The sequence below is a fragment of the Ambystoma mexicanum genome, chromosome 5q, assembly GCF_040938575.1.
Source record: "Ambystoma mexicanum isolate Mex_15411 chromosome 5q, UKY_AmexF1_1, whole genome shotgun sequence".
Classification (NCBI taxonomy): domain Eukaryota; kingdom Metazoa; phylum Chordata; class Amphibia; order Caudata; family Ambystomatidae; genus Ambystoma; species Ambystoma mexicanum.
In genome coordinates, this window is record NC_090933.1 from 338,215,253 (window position 1) to 338,234,224 (window position 18,972).

Sequence of the window (18,972 nt, forward strand, 5' to 3'; positions counted from 1 at the left end):
TTTCCCACTTTTAGTTTTGGGCTAACCCTGGTTATACCAAGTTATAACCCCAGTTATCTCTCGCATCAAGCAAAAAAATAAATGGGCGGCTTTATGCATTGTGGGACAAATATATAGCTCTAATTCTGGTAAAAGGGGAACCCCCTTAACTGTTAAATATTTTAACAACTACTGGATGGAATAACCCCAGACCCCTCCCGAGTCAACGCTTCATGGCCAAGTTGTTTCGTACCTGGTCGAATTCTCTCCAGCATTTTTTTTGGGCGCTGCGCAGACATTTTTATTTTTTTCTCTCTGGAGAAATTAATGGGAGTAGGTCGAAAACAGCATGTTTTGCTTTCTTAATAACGTTTTCATTTTCTAACAAAACTTTCCCAAAATGTCCGGTCTGGGGGAGGAGGACAGTGACAAACATTTTGCCTGCACAATATCGGCTAAATCCATCATGCAAGTCAAAAGGTATTAGCAATTCATTTCGTAGATTTCTATGCAACTTGATACTCAACTTAACTATAGTGTGGGGACTACCATACTATTATATATTACAGGACCTGCGGTAGTGGCCCTGTAGTTATGGTTAAGTTGCTCAACTCAGAGAAAGATCACTTTTTGGGTGGCTTATAACTTTACCCTCTCAGACGAATCCTCACCAAACTTTCCAATGAAAGTATATGCCCTCTCCCCTCTCCTCCCCCCCAGAATGATTTTGTGAAGTTTGATGCGGTTTCGTCCAGGGGGGGCAAAGATAAAGGGGGGGGTCCCAAAATGTGTGGAAATCCTCATAGACGCAATGGAAACAATTTTTTGCTAGTGCCTGCAGCCAAAACTGGTGGATGGATTTTTACAAAATTTGCACTAGGTGGGGCGGCTTGGTCCCAAAAGCATGCGTTAGTAAATTTGGTGTAAATCTGTCCAGTAGTTTAAAAAGAAAATGACCAAAAAGTAGGTTACAAAAAATAGTGATATGTGGGTCCGGTCCGCGGACTTATTTCCTTATGTGGAGCTGTTTTTATAAGTTAAAAAAGGTCTGCAGGCGCCACTGAGTCCGCAGCCACTTTTACTGTCCACAGACGTCATTGGGAGTGCAGAGGTTCAGGGTGGGTCTTGTTCTTTGAAGGTGTATCTTACGTATTTGTTAAATGGTTTAATTATATTGTGGTGTTTGTGGCCAGCATAGGTAGAAGGGCTGCCCTGTGCTGCAGTGTCTGCAGAGTTCACGGCTGTGCCATCCGGGTCCTTTAAGGATGCCAGGCATGGAAAGGGGACTGCGGTGACCATGGACAGTCGTAATGTCCGCGCACATCAAGGGATCAACCAATCAGGTGCTGTGGTTGTGGTGTACAGGAAGAGAGGGTAGCAGGCATGTTCTTTGTTGTGTGCAGTGAAGATGTCTGTAGCTATGGATATGAGGAAGCAGAGTGTGTGGATGGTGGGAAATTCTTGGATGCATTCATTAAATGGTTACACTTAATCTTGTGGCATCTCTGCTACTATTGGATTGGAAGAAGTGGAAGTTTTGTGTTATGCAGTTTGTGATTTAAACTGGGTGACCTTATTACCATTCTATGATAGTATGGCTCACTTTAAACATCCAGATATTATTGTTGTGCATTGTGGAGGCAACAGGTTGGGCTATATAACTCCAGTATCTTTGCAGCCTGCCATGAAGGTATGTTGAGAAGCCTAATGGAACTGTTTCCAGCTGCAAAGATTATTTTATTTCTCAAATCAATCCATTGCAAATATGGAGATGTCCACATTTGTTTTGTCCTCAAATGCAAGAAGCTAGGCACCATGTCAATAAAGGTGTATGTGATTTTTTTATATGATTTATGGATGGCATCTTTTGAGAATCAAAATATCAATTTGGATAGTGTAAATAATATTCAGAGCAATGGAGTGCATTTAACTGGTGTTGGCAATCAGATCTTTCTTTGGGATGTTCAAAATCCTTTTTGATATTGATTGATATTGATATTTTATTTCTATCGTGCTCGCACACAAGTGTTTCAGAGCGCGACAAGGCAAGGGAGGGGAACAGGGTAGAACAAAACAACCATCGTACTAGGCGCAGTGACATTGAGAACTCGCAAGTGCATGGGAGAGGGGCAGGGGAAAAGTGCATGGAAGGGTTGAGAAGTGGAAAGTGCGGATCAAAGGAGAAACAGATAAATAATAATAAATAAAATAAAAATAAAGGCAACAAACAGTGGTAGTGCAGCCAGCAATTGGCAAGTCCTAGGTTTAAGGCAGCAGCCAGGGTAGGTCTGATAAGTTCAGGAAGAAAAAGGGAGGACTGTATGGGTACAGATACAGACCGAAGTGCAAGGGGTGTCCCGAAGGCAGTGCGGGTGAGTGGCAGGGTGAGCAGGTTCTTGGGCCCGGAAGACAGAGGGTGGCCAAGTGCATGGTGCCAAGAGCTAACAGATCACCAAGGGAGAGGGGGAGCAAAGGCAGAAGCAAAGAGGAAGGTCTTGAGGTGCTTCCAGAACAGGAGATGGTTCTCCTCAAGTTTTAGTGTGGCAAGGAGGCTGTTCCAGAGGGAGGCCCCACCCGAAGACAGAGATCTACCCCCAGCTCGTTTCTTTGAAAAACGACTGACCCTGAGGGAGTTAGAGGAGCCAAGAGCTTGAGAGGGGAGGTATTTGCGGAGGGATAGATAAAGGTATTTTGGACCAAGGCCGCAGAAAGCCTTGTGGACAATGCAGAGGGGTTTGAATTTAATCCTTACATCCACTGGGAGCCAATGGAGAGATTTCAGCGCTGGAGAGATACGATCCCAGGGCTTGAGGCCAAGGACAAGTCTCACAGTTCTGTTCTGTTTTAGTTGCAGATGGCAGAGAGTAGAGGCAGGTAGATTTAGAAAGAGGCTGTTACAATAGTCCAACCTAGAGAAAACTAGAGCTTGGGAGACAACGAGCTTCTGGGGAAAGGAGGAAAGTCAGAGTACCTCTGAGGAGGTACAGTAGGAAGTTTGACTTTTTAGATACATCAGAGATGTGGGCGGAGAAGGAAAGTGTATAGTCAAAGATAACCCTGAGGTTCTTAGCCTCGCAGATGGGTGTAGGAGGAGGACCACGGGAGGCCGGCCAGAGAGTGAGGGGAAAGGATGGTGAAGGTGTGCCAATGAGGAGGATCTCCATCTTGCTGGCATTCAGACAAAGATCATTGGCGGCACACCAATCTTGAATGGCAGTTAGGCAATCAGAGATGAGAGAGGGAGAGGAGGTGGCCGAGGGCAGCCTGAAAATGAGTTGAGTGTCATCAGTGTAGCACTGGAAATGTGAGCAGAAAATGACAATGCAGTGGGTGAGAGTTGCCAGGTATTGGTTGAAAAGCCAGGGCAAGAGGTTAGATCCCTGGGGGTACGCCACAGGTAGAGAGGAAGATAAATGATAGGAAGGACACAAGTTGGACGTGGGAGGGTCGATCAGAGAGGAAAGAGGTCAGCCAGGCCAGAGCCTGAACAGGGATACCCAGGTTATCACGGAGACGGTTGGGCAGGATGGTATGGTTGACCATGTCCAAGACAGAAGAGAGATTGAGGAGGATGAGGACAGAGGGAATGTTAGAGTCAAGGTTGGATAGCAGATCTTTAACTTGAAAAAGTTAATGTGTACAACTTAAAAGAGAAGATGTGGAGTTTATACTAAAGCATTTGTTAGTAGGTGTATGACACAAAAAAATGAAAAATTACTCAAAGTAAAAAAGGCTCCTTTAAGAGCCAACATTGTAGAATAAATGATTTAAATAGAGTTTAATTCTCCCCACCCCCGTCAATTGGTGATGCCGTCCGCAGACACCATGGTAGTCCACGGACACCACACGTTCCATCTGGGTCTTTTAAGGATGACAGGCATGGAAAGGGGACTGGTTTCATGGGTGTGGTATAGAGGAAGACTGGTCAGCAAGAGTTATCTTTGTTGTGTGCAGTGAAGATGGCTATGGCTTTGAGGAAACAGAGTATCTGGTTGGTGAGTGATTCTTGGTTCCACTGGCTTAAGGTGTACTGTGAGCAGTGTGGATTACCTGGGAATCTTGGATTTCGGAATTTGAAGATTCCTGGTTTAGAGTTAAAGGAATGAAGTGGGCAGAATTGCTCCTGTTTTGTGAGAGTATGGTTAGTTTGAAGCATTCAGACATCATTGTAGTTCACTGTGGCAAGAGCTTGGGCTATGGCACCGGAATTTCATTACAGCTTGCAATGAAGGATACATTTTCAAAATTGATGGAACTGTTCCCACAGCCTCCTGTATGGCCTGCGAGGCAGCTGGCAGGATCCTCTGTCCCACAGGAGTAGCCTGTGTGGTGACAGGAGTGGTTGAGGAAAATGGGTAGAGGACGTTAACTGCTTCTTCATGAGAAAGGAACAGATTTTCTCAGAGAATTTGAGTGGTTGGATCTGGTGTGGCGGTGCATGGAGGGGGTCCTGAAGGAGTAATGCCCTGGTTGTTCATGACTAAACACGACCCTGCACTCAATGCATTACACCTGGGCAGCCCGAGCCTTCGGCACTCCCCCAGCAGTGGTACAAAAATGTCACATCTATGACTCTCTTCAGGCGCTGGAGGTAGGCACTTCCTCTACCTCCTCTTCCTGTTCCTCATCATCCTCCTCCACAGCATCGCTCCTGCTGCCCTGTCCAGCCCCTGATCATGGCACAGTCTGCGGACACGTCATCACGCTGCATGAGCGTGGTCACATGATGGCATCCAGGGACATGTGAAGCAGTGGCGGGTGTTCGCAGAACCTGTTGAGCAGCAGACACCGGGTGCCTGCACATGAATGTCTGCAAACGGGCGTGCTGTCCGTGGACTAATTAAATGTGTGTCATGTGAGATCAGACATGTGCATACATGGCGCGAGGTCTGCGGACACCCTTTTTCGTAAACGAACCCGAATAGTTGTGCAGTCCGCAAACCATTAATTGGGGTTAAAAAAAGAGGAATGTATCACAGAATAGTATAGAAGATATTTATAGTATACAAAATAAATGTATTTATCAAAGTGATGGGGTATGAGAATGCGAAACATAAATGGGAGAATTTGGAATTTGTATAAAGTCAGCATTGGGGAGGGAGGGATGTTTATATAAGGAAGGTAGTAATATTATTGTTCAAATAGCTCAACTTCTAGAAAGAGTACTTTTCAGGCAGGTTATAATTTTTGCGCCATTCGACAAATGGTCAACAAACTTTGTAGAGAGTTGCACACTAATTGGATGTTTCAAAACATGAGGTGCATCATTATTTTTTAAACGGATCATGGCCTTTTCCGCGGACAGTGCATTGAGGAAAAGAAGTCTGGAAAATATATCGGGGGGAGGTTTGTGGACAAAAGAGGGCCTGGAAAGGGTGGAGGAGTGGACAAATGTTGATATAGAGCTCTTTTTATACGTGAAAAAAAGTTGTGTAGATGCTGGCATGTATGTTGTGACTTTTTCTGTTAGTGGACGTTATTGGATGGGGGTGTGGGTGAGTCTTGTTATTTCAAGGTGTATTGTACATACTTGTTATATGATTTAATTCTATTGTGAAGATTCTTGGTGGCACATGCACTATAGTAATATGGGTATTGTTAAAATAGGTACCATAAGTGGAGTATACCATATTTGTGACATGGTGGAGTGATATAATTGAAGTGTATATTTTATTTTATTTATACTTTAATGTGATATAGTCAAAGACTTTACACATAAAGGAAAATAAAACCATCGTAATACAAATACGAAAATACAAAAATATTAAAAATACCACATAATACAGTGCAATTCAGAATTCAGAATTCTAAATTCTAAATTCAAGATTCATGCTTCTTAAAATACGTAGGATACAGAGTAAGATTCAGAATTCGAAATTCAAAAAATACCTACATAATGTTGATTATGTAAATGTAAAATTGACGTGTATATGGTATATATGATTGTAGTACAATTGAGGATAGTGATCGTCGATCTCTCCTTCACCGTTGGCACAGTCAACCATTCTATCCTTATAAAAGGGTTACATGATACCTTTGGCATCATGGACCAGGCACTCTACTGGCTGATCTCTTTTGTCATTAACGGTCCTTCCCAGCTGCAACTGGGCCATTTCTCTTCCACCACCTCACTCTCTAACTGCAGCATTTCCCAGGGTTCTATCCTATTGCTGTGGCCCTTCAAAATCTATCTCATCCCTCTGGCACACCTGATCTCCTTATTCTCTCGTTACATACAATGTTCTGCCGATAACACAAAGCTTTCCTTGAAACCTCCCTGTACTATTTGTCCTCTCCCACTGACATCCCCGATTGTGTGACCCCCACCTAGGCATGGTGTGCAGCTAACGATCTCTGTGTCAATGCCGGTAAGATAGAGACCCTTTTTGTTGAGACACTTGTGCCCTGTTTCCCTCATAACCTCTGGCCGCTCTCCTTGGGCCCTCTACTGTCAGTATCCTGTGAGGCCAAACCATGGGGTAATTTTCGACTCCTATCTTTCCTTTACTGCTCACATCTTGGGCTTTTTCAAAAAGGCCCACTTTTAGCTTCACTTCCTTATAGGCATTCTACCGACCTCACCTTCCCCCAGAAGCTCAAAGTCTCCAGAGACCTGGTCCTCTCTAGGCTCGACTACTTCAACAGTCTCTTCCTCAAACTCACCCTTTGTTCCCTACACCCACTTCACCTAATCCAGAATAGGGCTGCAAAACCTTTGGTCTCAAGCCCAGGAATCTTATCGCTGGAGCCCTAATATCTTTACACTGGCTTCTGGTCGCCGGAAGGATGAAATTTAAGACCCTGTGCATCATCCAGAAGGCTTTTCTGGTCCTGGACCAGGATTTTCTAACTTTGCCTCCCTAAATACGCCCTTGCTAGAGCCCTCTGCGCCTGTAACTTGAATTCTCTGCTTGTGAAACATTTCATTAAACAGAGAGCGGGATGCAGGTCTCTCTGTTCGGCCAATTCCCCACTTTGGAACAGCCTCCCTACCACTCTTAGACTTGTGCCAGACTTCCTTAAGTTCTGGATACTTCTCAAAACCTTCTCAAAACCTTGTTTATTCTTCCTCTTACCCTCTCTGCCTTCCCTGCAAACTCATGCCACTGTCATTGAAACTGGTGGCCTGGTCCCTCATAAACATGTCAAGTTCCAGGCTGTATACCGAGATGACATCAGAACCACATCCTTTCTTCAGCACTGTCCTTTGCGACCAACCACCTGGCGACTGTGCATCTCACTCTTGGGACTGCTCTTCCACAGCACTTAGCCAGTGGCTTTTGATCTTGGCACACCTTGGAACTTCCTTCCCGGGCTCCCTTCAGCACTTTCCCATCCCTTCTGCCCCTTCCATTCATGCACTTCTATCACTGCACAAAGCATAGGTGCATTTATAGCAGCACTGTGTACAGCTTTATTGTATATGTTTGGGAAATGCAGATTGAAAGATTTCTAGAACATTGTTAAGTCGCAGTTGGTGTGTGGGAGTATAATATGTTGATAGGGTTACATGTAGAGATTTTGGAAGTGATGGCTGGATGGATGTGTGAATGTTTGAAAGAAGTCAATGAGGGATTGTTACAAACATAAAAGTAAAATAAATGTAGAAGTGCTTTCATGTGGGATGGTGTGCACGTGCCATTCGGATCTTTTAATGATGTGTGGACTGTTCAGTTAAATAGCAGTTGTGGTAATACTTTTCCATTATGTGCTCTCTCCTGGACTGCAGATGGAAAATCAGTAAGAATAGGTTTAGGAGCTGTGCAAGGGTAGACTTTCAGCTTGAAACTTCCTAGATCGGCTGACAATTCAGTTTTGACCTGTTTGCAAAACACAGCCCCATTTTCGAAGTGCACACCCATTCGCGAACACGTCATCACAGCGCGCGTGTGGTTACGTGACACTGTCTGGAAAGTCTGCAATGATGACACGCATTCTCAAATGTCAGCGAACAAAAAAAGTTGCAAAAGGTGCATAGAAGTGTTACAAATGTTGCTAGGAGGTGGGGAATGGCACTGATTTCGTGGAAACGTTCTAGATCGGCCGACTATGCTGCTAAATTGTGGGTGAGAATGATATTAGGAAGTTGTAGTAAATTAGGGTGCACTGGTAATAACCCATGAAACTGAGTGAAAAAACATTGATAAAGGGGCGTTATGGTTAAGGTGCACTAATAAAAACCTATGCAAATCAGTGAAAAAACGTCGTTAAAGGGACATTATTGTTAAGTTGCACTAATAAAAACCTCTGAAAATCAGTGAAAAATCTTTGTTAAAAAGACATTATGGCTACAATTAAAACCAAAAAACCCTTGAAATTCGCCAGTTATGGTAAGCAAAGCAACCACACGCCACCACCTTGCACTGCTAAGACTTACTACCAGGACATGAAAGATGACATCACAAATGTCATTGATGACATTACATCAGATTAATTCTGAAGAAAAGTTGCAAGAAGGCGTTGCATTTACAATGTTGGTAGCAACATCTCACAGATAATCAGGGGAACTCTCATGAACTACTTAATGTATTAAAAATTGTACTCATTAGAACAAACTGTTATATGTGTATATGGGGCAGTAAGTGAGACAATGCATTACATTCAGAGGAGGCAGTGAACTGTGGAAAAGGCCCATTGCAAGTGGAAATGCATATCCGTCTGTTTTTAAAATACTAAGAGTTCAGGGTAAACAGGTTGTCTTTCCGGTTTGCTTTTCATTTATTTGCATTTGGCACTCTTTTGCAGCGTCTGCATTTCCACAAAAGTATCATCCTTGTCTTGCCTTATTGCATATATTACCCCTTTTAGTTGCATCAGTTCCTGTTCACTCTCTTCAAACTGCCTTTTTTGCTGAAATAGCTGTTTGTCCATTTCACCAGATTTATGCTGCATCTCTGTGTTAGATTGCTCTAATTCCAATGTTAAACACTTTATTTGCATACTTGCCTCATCCAAACTGGTCTGTGATGTATTAATCACTTCAGAATCATTCCCCTGCAGTCTTAACCCTTTAAGTGCCAAGGACGAGGTATCTCGTCCTTGGGATTACCTCCCCAGTGCCAAGGACGAGATAGCTTGTCCTTGGCACTTAAGGGGTTAATGAAGGAGAAAATGTTAGAAAGCTTTGTATGGTGAAATACTGAAATCACCAAAAAGGCCTTGGCACTGGGGGGAAAACCCATGGTAGTTAAAAAGACCAATTTAAAAGAAACCAAAGCTTCGCACATAATCTTATTATGCAATCTTTTTCTTCATTTTTGTCTGAAGCCCTAAAAATTCTTAGTAGGCAGACCTTTACTATACCGCCTTCTTCAAAGATATCTTGCAAGCACTCCTTTTGCACCTCTCCAGATAGGCGGTCATGCAATAAAACTGCATATTCTTATGACCACACCCCATGGGCAAATAGCTTTGCCTCCAGGTAATTCGCCAGTTCAGAAAAATGTGCTTCAATTTGGGACATAATGAGACTCTGGGTGATGCCACACTATAACCTCACAGAATTAGTTCCCTTGTTAAGTGCACCAAATGGCTGTGCCTAATGCACTTATGCAATTGCCACACCCAGTAACTGTTTTAAAGTTCCTTCCCACACGCCAACGCACCAAAATATGTTAGGAATTTTGTCAGAGGGCTATTACATAATCTAATACCACATGGGATTCAGTGGTATGTTCCAGAAAGGGGAAGGATTCTGTTTGAATGACAGCAGCAGGCTTTAAAGCTGACACACAGAGAGGGTGGAGGCAGATGTTGTTCAGAGAAGAACGGCAGACATCCAGGCAGCAGATTGACGGCGGTTTCCAGGCAGGCCATGGATGGGGGAGTGGTTATTTTGGCATAGAGTTTGCATCCCTGTGGGTTGAAGGTTGCAACTACATTTGTATTTTGTATTTTTTTTGTATTTATTTGGTTTATATAGCGCTTTACACCAAAGAGCTGCACATTATAACAACAGGATACATTTATCAATAACAGAAATAACAGTAACAATAGAAGTAAGATACAATTTGAATCAGATCAACAAAGCAGTATGTGGAGCAATTAGACATAAGGGAAGGGAGTGGAGGAGTAGAACTGGGAGGAGGAGGGAGGAATGGGAAGGAGGAGGAGGAGGAGGGAGATGGAGGGGTAGGGAAGAGGATGGAGTGGAGGGAGAGAGGGGGGAGCTGATTAGTGGGGGAAAGGAGGGGAAGGGGGCGATAGGGGAAGGGAGAGGGGAAGAATGGTGGGGAATGGAGAAGGAGAGATTTAAGGGAGGTGCGGAATGAGGAAAAGGTAGGTATAGAGCGGATTGAGAGAGGTATGGAGTTCCGGTGAAGGGGAGCTAGGAATTGGAAAGAGCGGAAGCGGGAGGAGGCACAAGGGGAAGGAGGAACACTGAGGAGGAAGTGGTCAGCAGAGCAACGAGGGCGAGAGGGAGTGTAGAAAGAGAGAAGGGAAGAGAGATAAGGGGGAGCAGGATTATGGAGAGATTTGAAGACTAAGCAGAGAAAATGAAATTTAAGTTGGGAGTGAAAAGGAAGCCAGCCAAAGGAGGATAGGGAGGCAGAGATGGAATCGTGGGAGATGAGGAGACAGAGAGTACGGATCGCCGAATGGTAGATAGATTTGAGGGGGGAGAGATGTGAAGTGGGTAGACCAAAGAGTGAGGAGGAGAAGTAGAAGAGGCGCGTGAAGATTAGGGAGGAGATTAAAAGTTAAGTGGCATGGAAAGTTAGACTTTCAAATCTTTACATTTCCACTTGCGACATTCCAATATCAATTATAATTTTTGAGTGCCATTCCAGGTTGGCTTTTTTATTTTTAGGAAATATGGTGTTGGACTAACACATCTTAAATTTTTTATTCATTTCTAACCATCGCCATTAAAACATAAATTTTGCCTGCAAAATAATAAAATTAACGAAAATGGCTGCCACGTAGAACGTGATGACGTATCAATATAATCATGTTCTAGTTAAAAGAAAGAGGGTAAGGCAATGAAAATGGCCGCCACGTAGAACGTGATGGCGTAATGACATCATTGCGTCCACAGAGAATGTGCGCAATGACGTCATACGCATAAGAAGCATATTTAAACGAGCGCAATCATAACACAGATCGCGCCGAAACAAGGAGCCAGGGAAAACTGCCTGTATCGCTAAAATAATTAGGAGGTAAACTATTTAAATCTCTGATTCCTCTTCATGTTTTTTTCCCCCGTAACTCCAGACTATATCCTTGAAAAATAACTAAGAGTGACCATTTAAAAATGGTAACCCTGCTCTACAATGTTTTCTACTCTAGACAGAAAAGATACTTTATCAAAGAAATAATGATACGGAGTGAAATATTAAATTCCTTTTCTAACTGAACTTGAATCAACGGAACTTGGTGAGTGCCATTATATGACATTGTTGAAATGAAAAACCAACTTTTGAAATGCTCTTGAAACAAATCTTATTATCACACAATTTAATTCTTTTGCTGTACATAGGATGAATAGCTTTTGTATACTTTCCTCTTTCTCTTTTTCTCTTCTTTGTTTTTCAAAAAATAAGAATGAAAAAACTCTCCTGATGATCACCAGTGACCTAAACAGGCGGTAAACACGTGTAGAGAGTGATGAGAATGGCCACAACAGTATACCAATGCATTAATAAAATGAAGATTATCTAAATGAGAACGTGAAGGTCTTTTTCTTTCAAAGACAACCTGGAATGGCACTCAAAAATGATAATTGATATTGGAATGTCGCAAGTCGAAATGTAAACATTTGAAAGTCTAATAATCTACTACCTATGGCAACCTAGATAATATTACAAAACCACAGCTGACGTCCAAAAAGAAATAATTGGAACAATTTTATTTTGGATCTCGCCCAGGGAAATAGTCCCAACAAATTGGTTGCAATCAGTGAGTTAAATTGGCATGGAAAGTTAGAAGGGGGCAGACTTTAATAATGTTATAGAGGTGGAAGCGACAGGCACGAGAGGTGAGAGAGATATGATGGGAAAAAGTGATACAAGAGTCGAAGTAAATGCCTAAGTTGCGATCATGGGGGGAGAAAGTAAGGTTAGAGGGAGGAAAGTGAATGAAAGGAGGAGGAGAGGGAGGGGCAAGGGAGTTGGAGGGGAAGAAAAGTACCTCAGTTTTGTCAGAGTTAAGGGAAAGAAAGCGAGAAGACATTCAGTCTTTAATGGCAGTAAAACAGGACGAGAGTTTAAGGTGGAGGTCAGGAGAGAAGGAAGAGAAGTAAAGAAAGAGCTGCGTGTCGTCAGCATAGAAGTGGTAAGAGATGCCAAATGAGGAGATGACAGGGGCAAGGAGAGAGGTGTAGAATGAGAATAGGAAAGTGGCGATCACCGAGCCTCGGGGTACTCTGTATTCCAGAGGCTGGGATGGAGAGAATCGGCCTCCCCAGGAAACAGAGAAAGAGTGGGAGGAGAGGTAAGAGGATAGCTGTTGAGTATGGAGCCTTTGAATCCGAAGGAAGAGAGAGTGTTGAGAAGAAGGGGGTGATCGACTGTGTCGAAGGCAGCTGGGAGATCAAGAAGAATGAGGACATAGGATTGCTTATAGTGTCGAGCGGAGAGGAGAGAGTTAAGGATGTAAGTGAAGGCTGTTTCAGGAGAGTGTTTAGGGCGGAAGCCAGATTGAGAAGGGGGAAGGAGAGAGGGATTAGAGACAAAGGTTGAGAGCTGCGAGTAGGCGAGGCGCTCAAGAAGTTTGGAGAGGAATGGGAGAAGTGAGATAGGACGGAAATTAGAGGTGAGTATGGGATCAGCGGAAGGTTTCTTCAGAATAGGAAAGATAGTGGCATGCTTGAAAGCAGAGGGAAAGGTGGCTGAGGAAAGGCAGGTGTTGAAGAAGGAAGTTAGGTAGGCAATAAGAAGAGGGTAGATTTTAGGAATAAGAAGGGAGGGGAAAGGGTCAGTTGGAGCAGACGAGGGGTGAGCTTTGGAGAGGAGGATGGAGACGTCAGATGTGGAGACAGGGGAGAAGTCAGTCATGCAGGTAGAGGGGGAGAAAGGAGAAGGGGGTGAAAGAAGAGGAATTGATATTTTGTCGAAGGGAAAGAATTTTGGAGGAGAAGAAGTTAGCAAAGTCAGAGGGAGATAGGGTGGAGGAGGTAGAGGGATCAGGGGTAAGGGGAGAGAGATGATGAGAGAGAGTTTGGAAGATGCGGCGGGGGTGGGAGGCCTGGGTTTGAAGAAGGTTAGAGTAGTAGGAGCGTTTAGCCGAGGAGAGGCAAGAGTCATAAAGGGAGTGGTAAGAGAATTAAGAGGTTTGGTTGGATAGCGAAGGAGATTTGAGCCAGAGTCTCTCAAGACGTCGAAGGAGACATCACATGGAGAGGAGTTGAGGAGAGAGACATGGTTGAGAGGGTTTCCAGGTTGGACAAAAGAGGGAAAGGGGGTGGAGTAGATCGAGTGAGGAGGAGATAGAAGAGGAGAGAGTGGAAAGTGCGTTGTTGGCCGATGGAGAAGAGAAATCTTACAGAGGGGGGAAAGAGGAAGAGCAAGTTTGCTGCCAAGCTGACACAGAGAGTGGGTTCCAGAGATAACAGAGAGAGGAAATCTTCCATGTATGAGGTGAGCATGCAAGTAAAAACGTGAGGGAATGATTGGATTTTTCATTAGTCAGCCAGAAGTTTAAATGTGCATTTGTTTTGTGCCACATGTAAATGTATAACTAAACGATTAACAGGGTAATTCATGGAATAAATGTGCGCCGAAAACGGGAGCGCAAGCGTGAAAATCGCAGTGCACTCGTGCCAAAGCCACGCACGCAGCCGTTCACCGATTCATGGAATGCGCTGCGCTTGGAAAACCAGGGATGTGGGCTTAATCCGTGGGTGGCGCACGCGGGCGCACACGTCACTAAACGGCGTGCGCGAAGGACACAGGGAAAGCGCATATCATGTAGCGCACACAAGAAAAGTGTCCGGAACACGGGGCATAACACGCGGAATGGGGATCAACATGTGAAAATGTGGCCGTTACGGGGGAGGTACAGGAGGTAAATGCTCGCAACGCCCACACGCGCGCTAACAACACGTATTCATGGAATCGAACAGGGGAAAGCCGTGCGCCAAAAAAGACACGCTAATCCGGAAACACGTACGCCAGCAGGAAGCAGGCGTAAGCAGCCCCACGCAGCATAAAAGTGCGCGCAAACAACAAACAAGCTCATACGCTACGATGAAAATACCATTCCACGCAGCAGTGGTCGTGGGACACCGCAGGAGGAGGATAGCCAGGCCCTGCATTTTTTTACCCAGGACCAGCCTTTTTGGGATGCCTGATGACCAGGTGTATGGGAGGTACAGGTTTCCACCACACACAATCCTAAAACTGGTCAGGGAGTGGGAGGATGCCCTCACCTCACCTACCCTGTGCTCCCAAGCACTGAGCCCCTTGGAAAAGGTGCTCAATGTACTGCACTTCTTGGCTACTGGGTCATTTCAGCGGACAAATGCCATAGTTGGGGGTGTCTCACAGGCCACGCAGTCACGCTGCCTACACCAGGTGTTGGCCATCATGACTGCACGGCCCTCAGTCCACAGGCACATATATATGCCCAGAACACCTGCAGAAAGGCAGGCTGTCGTCCAGGACTTTTACGGGGTGGCACACTTCCCCAAAGTGCTAGGTGCCATTGATTGCACCCATGTGGCTCTATGTCCTCCCAGGGCCACTGAGCACATCTATCGAAACCACAAGCACTGGCATTCCATCAACGTGCAGGTTGTATGTGATGCCAAAGGCATCATCGCCTCAGTATATGCCAACTATCCTGGGTCCACCCATGATAGTTTCATATTCAGAATGTCACCCCTAAACCGGGACCTGGAAGCTGGGCGGCATGGCGACACATGGCTAATTGGTGAGTATAAATGCCTCTGCACATGCATGCATGTCAGACACTGAGAAATGTGAAAACCCCACTAATGACAACCATTATCATCTCCCCAGGGGACAGTGCCTACCCTCTGAGCACCTACATGATGACGCCAATTTGTAACCCCACCACACCACCCGAGGTAAGATACAACACAGCCCATATTGCAACCCGAGCATAGTGGAGCGCACATTCGGAGTGCTGAAGTCACGATTTCGCTCCCTTGACCACTTTGGTGGGCAGCTGCTATATGCGCCCCCAGTAGTGTGCAGGATCATAGTGGCTGCATGTGTCCTGCACAACGTTGCAACCCGGGGGGACGTGCCGGTGGACATGGTGGTGCCCCCACATCCCCAACCACATGCACGCCCGCTGCGCATGGGAGGTGAAAGGGCACGTGGTGAGGCAGCCGGTACCCAGCTTGTGGCAAATTACTTCACCTAAAATTCCACCCCTGTGGAGTGCACACAGGCCTGGCACATACCAGCTGATAATCAATGATGATGACAAAAGGGATAGTCAACTGTCACAACCCTACCAGCCTGAGATTGGTCACCTGGAAATGCTCCATGCTGGGCATCCCTAGCTACTTAAGCACACCCAATGCTGTGTCAGAAAAAGCCACACATTCATGCAGCATGAAGGACTACCCCCTTGCAAAATATGACATCAAAATAGTGGCATGTCACCCAACCCCTTCCCATCTCAGCTACCCAACACACCAGGACATGGCATGCAATGTGAAAGCAACCAAATGAATGCACAACACATGACACAAGTGTCACAAAGTGCACTGTCCCAAATGGAAACAGGCCACAGATGACGTGCTTTCAAGTAATGAATAAAAAACAACACACATGAACAAATGCTTACCAGCAAGACAAAACATCAGTACAGGATCAAACAGTGGCAATATATGACAGTAAAAAATTAAAGTAGTGCAAGTGTCACAACCTGAGTAAGGCAGCACATCGACCGCTTCCAAATGCAGAGTGTTGCTGGTAGGCAAATGTGTCAGTGTACTGCATACAACATGAACTGCATCTGCAAAGGAGACGGGCTTGTAAAGGAATGAAGAAGGTACATGTATTTAAGTTAAAAGTCATGGATGTACAACCATATATAAATCCACCATGCAGTGGAGAATTGAACAACAATCCCCACTAGGGATGTATACACAGTTTTGACTACAGACTGCCCACACAATTTATGGGAGCCCAATGTCACTGTGTAAGTTACTGTCACTTGGCCACACCCTTTGCGAGCCCATGGGAAGGGGAAGCAGGAGGGGTGTGTGTGTCAGGAACCCAAGTTTCTAACCCAAAGACAGGACAAACCTGCATGTGCCCAGCTGGAACATACAGTGGATTCCTACGGGAGCCACACAAAGCAACACACTATAAAAAAAAAGAAAAAGAAAAAAAGAAATATCAAAAATGGCCATGTCTGGACCGGGGATGAGGGGGGAGGCCACCCAGGAAGGACGAGGTACAGGGTGCACGCCAACACCCACATGCATGGATGTTGAGAAAAAAAACCTTCATGGCCTGCACGGCTACGATACAGTGGGAGAACTGCCGTTGCTGTCATCACCCTCTGGTGCTACATCAGAAGGTGGGCGTGATATGGGAGGCAGACCACGCAAAGCCCTGGCATGCTCCTCCATGGCAGCAAGTATGTGGGTGTGAAAGGTTTGGTTCTGCAGGATCATGGTACGGAGATCCCCATGCAGCACCTCACGGGTAGCACTCATTTCTGCCTGCATGGCCTCGCGTGATACCCGGATCTCTTGCCTGGAGCTCAGCTGAGAGTGTGCATGTAAGCTGCTCCAGATGACGTTCTGACCGTGTACTCCGGGACACCTCAGGTTCACACAGAGTATCTCTGAGGGAGCTGTGTTCTAACCTCAGGGCTTCCCTGTGGGCCTGTGACTTTGCAGATATGGCTGTGCGCAGAGTCTCCAGTCTAGCCCGTCGCTCCCTGTTGGACGCCAGCATGTTGCCTGCTGCTGGAGCTCCACCTGCCTTTCAGGGGGGAGAATGGAAGTGGCCACCCTATGATGGCCTGAGCCATCATTTCACACGATGCCCCCTGTTGTGCTGCTATAGTGTACATGGAGTTTTCCCACACAGTATTGCCTGGTGGCACACGGCCACTGCGTTGGCGGGCACCACACCTGTTTGGGGCAAGGTGATGTGCACCTTGCTGTGCTGGCACTGCCTGAGGCTGCAGGACTGCACTCCTCCTTTGATCTGCTGGCCAGGAACAGGAGCAAATATTGTGGAGTGTGACTCTGCATCCGTAACCGCCACAGGTGGACTTTCCAACACAATGCCCATAGAGGGTTCTACCCCCACTGCAGGTGGGTTGGACAGAACCGCATCCCTACGAGAAACACTCACCTGCGACAGGACATATGTCTCAATGTCCGATTCAGCACCTGATTCATAGAGGTCTCCGGAGGTGTACCCAGAGACACCCGTGGACAGTATGGCCTGCATGAGTAATGAGTTTTCACCCACCACCACCCCACGTCCTCCACTGGTGCCCGGTTGTGGCTGTGAGTACTCCTGGCTATTCGCCATCTCCTCCTCCTCAACAGCATCAAGTGCCTCATCACCTGCAAAAACATTAAAGAAAAGTAATGAAAACAGGCATGAGCATCATAGCACACACACATAGGCATGACGAGGCAGACATCCAGTACATAAATGACACATGTCACACATGACAATAACTCTGGCATGCATGGACTGTCAATGAGTCGAAAGGGGAGGCAATAAGCAGACACTCAGGACTCCAAGATGGAAAACCAACACATGTGCTGCATGCTGCAACAAAGCCAGTGTTGACTGATGCAGTGATGGCAGGCACATGGATACATCAATAGTTGGTCACTTTGACCTGACAGAAGTCAATTGTCATGTTCAACATTCAAACAGGGCCCCAAAATGATTGTGTGCAGGCCATGTGTAGGTGCACATTACTCAATCAGCTTGATTGTTCAAATCATTCTCATAATAAGGTTCCCATAATAAGGTAAGAAATGTGGGCCATTGTGGGGTGTAATCTATGACTGAAGTATGTCACATTTGGGACAGTACGGCACAAAAATGTGTGGTAAAAATGCTAATGATTTCATCAATCAGGCAGAACGAACAGGAAAACTATGAACACTGTTGTGGCAAGATGAGAGTTGAAGGGCAAATGCAGTAATCAGGTGCAAATTGTCAACTGCGGTCAGAAGGGATACTGTGAAACCAAAATCCAACGGCGGGGAATGGCTTGGAGGGACCACATGGGTGACCCATAGAGGTCATGACTACAAAGCCTAACCTGGCACTCAACTCATCACCCAACCAACATACACATGGATTGCACATACATGCATTGGCACTCACCGGACATTGCTTCAAGATCTGGTAGGTCTCCCACGCCTTGGATCTGATCCTCTGTGATAAAGGCTCCAGCGATAGACTCATGTTCAGTGAGTTGTTCCTCCTCTGGTGGAGACCCACTGCCAGTCACCAGAGTAGAGGCATGATTGGAAGCGAGCTTGTTCTTTGCTCTGCGATTGAGGTCATTCCACCGCTTAGAGCAATCATAAGCTGTCTGTGCACCTCACAAATCCAAGGGAACTAATGTGGATCGTGATGGTCTGCCAGTGGGCCCTACATAGAGCAGTCGTAGTCTTGCACCCTGCAGTCACCCCCATGTCGCGGCCATGGGCTGACACGTAGCCCACAAGTGCGTCTAGTTCTGCATCATTGAAACTAGGCTTCCTTGATTTGCCGGAGTGGGTAGCCGTGTCTGGGTCCCGGCCTGTACCGCAAGAGCACCCTTCACCTCTTGGAAGGTGGTGCGAAACCTGGAGTGGCTTATGCTGCTCTGGTTGGTTGGTAGAGGCTGAAGCGCTGGTGGACTGGGCACTGGAAGTAGCCAAAGGCATGATGACCAAAGCTCTCACTACATGCATTGGCTGCTGAGTGATGTTGGCAGGACCAACCTCGGTGTGATGGACTTGGACTAACACTGTCCCAGCTGGGAGACTCGGAGCTGGGGTGGATTGAGCTGCAGCTGCCCCTGCAGCCTCCTCACCCTAGCTAC